Below are 4,062 nucleotides of genomic sequence, written 5' to 3' on the forward strand. Positions count from 1 at the left end.
ATTATCAACATACCGTAATATCTAATCATCATTGTTTATGAAAAATGCACGTATGCTTGGTTCTAATTACATATTGCACGTAAAAATCCAGTTCTCACTGCAAATATAAACTCTTGATCACCCAAGGTTGTTTGAATCAAGAAAACATAGATTTTTAGGACAAAAATGAAAAAGCAGATACTCTTTATTTGGACTGCATCCATTGTTTTATATCACAGATTTGGTCTCACACGAACCAGAGTGATAAATGTCGCAGAAACATAGAAGACAATAATTTTCGAGTCGTTCAAATGGTTCAAATGGCTCTGAGCACTATGGGACTTAACATCTGAGGTCATCAGTCCCCTAGAACTTAGAACTACTTAAACCTAACTAACCTAAGCACATCACACACACCCATGCCCGAGGCAGGATTCGAACTTGCGGACGTAGTAGTCAGGCCGTTCCGGACTGAATCACCTAGAACCGCAGGGCCACCGCGGCCGGCGCAGTAGATAGTTTTGGGTTGGCATGCAGGAGGTCGAGGGTTCGAGCCTGGGTTGAGGCGTATTTTTTTATTTGCTAATTCCTTTCTGACATTTCATACTGTAATATACACACTTTCTTTGGTAACATGTGTCCTAAATTTACAACATTTTGTAACGCTGAACATAACAGATACGTGGTTAGACAAATAGGAAATAGACAGTTGAAACAAATGACAGTCATAGGACAGAAAAACTACAAAAACAATATCAATTTCGAGATGCTAAAGATTATAGCATAGTACAATAACACAAAACCTACTTGTCATTTATTACTACACGTAATATGAGCACTCAGATGTCACACGTTAGCAACCAGTGACAATAATAATAATGACATTAATGACCACATGACCTTCACAACAGAATACATTGTCCTTATAACAACAGATGCTCAAAGCTACCTCCCTACACATCCAAACATTGCGCAACCCTCTGGATCATACAGCTCTGGACCCTCTGCAGCAAAGCTGCGTCCACAGTAACGAGAGCAGCATGAACGCACGTTACCAATTCTTCCACATTCGTTGGTGGAGCAGAGTGCACGTGCTCCTTCACGTGTCCCCACAGGAAGAAATCCAATGGATTTAGGTCAGGTGAACGCGGTGGTCATACAACTGGACCCCCACCTCTGGGTCATTTCCCTGGAAATGTTCAGTCCCAATACCGTCGCACATTAATTCCAGAGTGTGGAGGTGCACCATCATGTTGGAACCATATCCTCTGCCGAACATGTAGTGGAACATCTTCCAAAACATCAGCAAATAGTCTGAGAGGAATGCCTGATACCTTCGTGCAGTCAACAGGTCAGGCAACATATAGGGGCCCAAAAACCTATCGCCAAATATTCCGGCCCAGACGTTGGTACCAAAGTGAACTTGATATCGAAGGTCATGGGTGACCGTGCGGTTAACGTCACACCAATGCTGGGCATCGTGCATATTGAAGACACCCTCAAGAGTGAACGCTGCTTCATCCAACCATAGTACGATGTTCACAAACTCATCGTTGGCTTCTGTTGTTGTCGGAACCATTCACAGAATTGCACCCGCTGTTGGCGATCTGCATGATGCAGGTGTTTCATGAAAGAATAATGATAGGGGTGCAGCCCATACTCGTGCAGCACGTTAACGACTGTTTATTGTGTGACACGCAGCTCCATTGCTAGCTTCGTCAGTAGCTGGAGTATGGCGAGTCTGTGGACGACCTCTGTTACGCAGTGGTTGAAGGAGAGAAGCTGACTCCCGAAGCTCCAGACTACAAAACACATATTTATCTGGATGTCATCGATGAGGATACCTAGCAGCATATTCACGAGCGGCAACACCCGCCCGGTCATCAGATGCACCAAGGACCAGAAGCATGTATGCCATGAGTACGCACGTTCATTGGAGTCTGTCACGGGTGCGTTGCTCAGCTCGCAAGTAGTCGCTGTCTGGTGGACAGCTCAAACAGTATAAACACGCCGTCAGTCCTGCCCGCTGTTCCACCTAACGCGCATAACTGTTCTGACAGATATTGTTCTGCATGATTCATCCCGACACCGCTAATTGTGAAATGTTCAGTTTTGAGTTACATTGTTTCCCTAGCGGTAACAGATGTGATGTTTCCACAATCGCGTCGATATAATAATAATAATAATAATGCATTGAGACACGTACTAAACAGCATGCGGTTACCAGATTCAGTGTGGAAAGGCATAATTAGCTGGATCATAATGACAACACACACAAAGAGTAACCGAATTTGGACATTGTTCCAAAAGCACGTTGCTATTCCTACTGGTAATGTAAGGCCCTAACGAAATGTAATGGACCTGAACGAGGCGAGAATAATAGTTGGTACAAATATATGGAACCATTGGAGAAGGGTACAAAGAAAACAGATTTCGCATCTAGTAGACGAAATGATGCGAATAAATTCACGCCCACGACGTGGAAAGAGCTTCTACCAAAGTTGACCCACCTTCCATTTCTACGATTGTGGTATGCGAGTAAAAATATTTTCTAAAGGACCCGCTGCAATCGCTGTTGACACTTAAGATGCCAGATACCGTACCACCTGGACTACGTTTAAATACGTAAAAAATACGTGCCTCAACTCCAGATCGAACCATCGACCTCCTGCATGCCAACCCAAAACCCTACCCACTGCACCAATTGTTCTCCACATGTAGCATGTGATGACAGAGGTACAGTCATGCTCAAAAGTATCACTATGAGCTGGAAATTATGGTCAGCGAATAAGCGTAAGGTCAGTGAGTCGGATGCGAGTTTTGCAACTGTGAAATACTTTCCTACATTATAGAAGCGAATATTAAATTTGAACTAATATTGCGATAATTTTATACTTGGATAGCTTAGAATGAAAATCTTTCTGTTTATTGCAAAGGATAACAATCGATTTTCTAAAACATTCTCTGTCATACACTACTTGAAACAGGTCACGTCGACCAAATCATATGGAAGAACTAACAGCGACGTATATCGGCAGGCACTAAGATCTCTTGCCTTTTGGTTTGGCAGTACTCCATAGCCATTTCTAGGCGCAAGTAACTGAAGAAAGGCAGCGCGTTTTTGTTATCAAGTAACGTCTCCACCAATTACTTTAGTTTTACTGTAATGTATGAGTAATTGCTGATGTTTGATATTAACATGAAAAGAATTCCGTAGACAGGGAAAGAACCTGTTCTTGGGAAACTACTTCTATAGTGACCAAAAGGCATCAACTGATCTTCAAGTACAGTGTTCCAGCAGCAGTATGTAGAAAATGATAGTAATAACGAAGGTAATAATCGAATTATCCGGTAACTTCACACTGCCCAGTTGATTTTCTCGAACTAAGAAATTTGCTGAATTTGTGAAAATTTGAAAATGGCTTCACATCGAGCCTATGATGCCTAGAAGAGTCTTTACATCCTGCTGACATGAGAATAGCATAATCTCCGCGTCAGAAGCTTGCTTCTACTTAACCATTTACAAGACTCGCGTTTTTTTCACCGTGACTAGTTTTGTAAGCTAAGCACATCATCCTTTACAGCACACTCCTGGAGCTGGGAAATGTGGCCACAATGGTCTGGTGGAACGAACTATCACAGGTGCCATGCGTGGGTTCAGGCATTTACTTTTAAGAGGCACAAACAGATTTACTTTACCTCTGTTAACCTCAAGACAAAAACGTTATAATCCAGAATCCGCATTAAACATCACGTTCCTTCATTACCAACTGGGCAGAGCCGGTTTACGTTGGGAAATGACATAGCGGAAGTCATGGTAAACAGAAATACAGTCGCCAGTAAACTTACTTACATTAGAAAATTTTATTTTATTTGATGAAGCGATAGCCATTTAAAGGAACAGGGCTCTTATTTTACTTGTACTTGATACAACTAGAGACGTTGAAAAATTTGGTGCTGGACTGTGATTCGAATTCGTATCTCCTCTTCCGAAGATCTAAATCTCTCGGAACAGGATAGTTCAATCATTTCGTTCCTTTTCCCAAGACTGCAATCTTCTCTAGGTCTCCTCCAAAGGTAAGT

This window comes from Schistocerca americana, chromosome X, assembly GCF_021461395.2.
Source record: "Schistocerca americana isolate TAMUIC-IGC-003095 chromosome X, iqSchAmer2.1, whole genome shotgun sequence".
Classification (NCBI taxonomy): domain Eukaryota; kingdom Metazoa; phylum Arthropoda; class Insecta; order Orthoptera; family Acrididae; genus Schistocerca; species Schistocerca americana.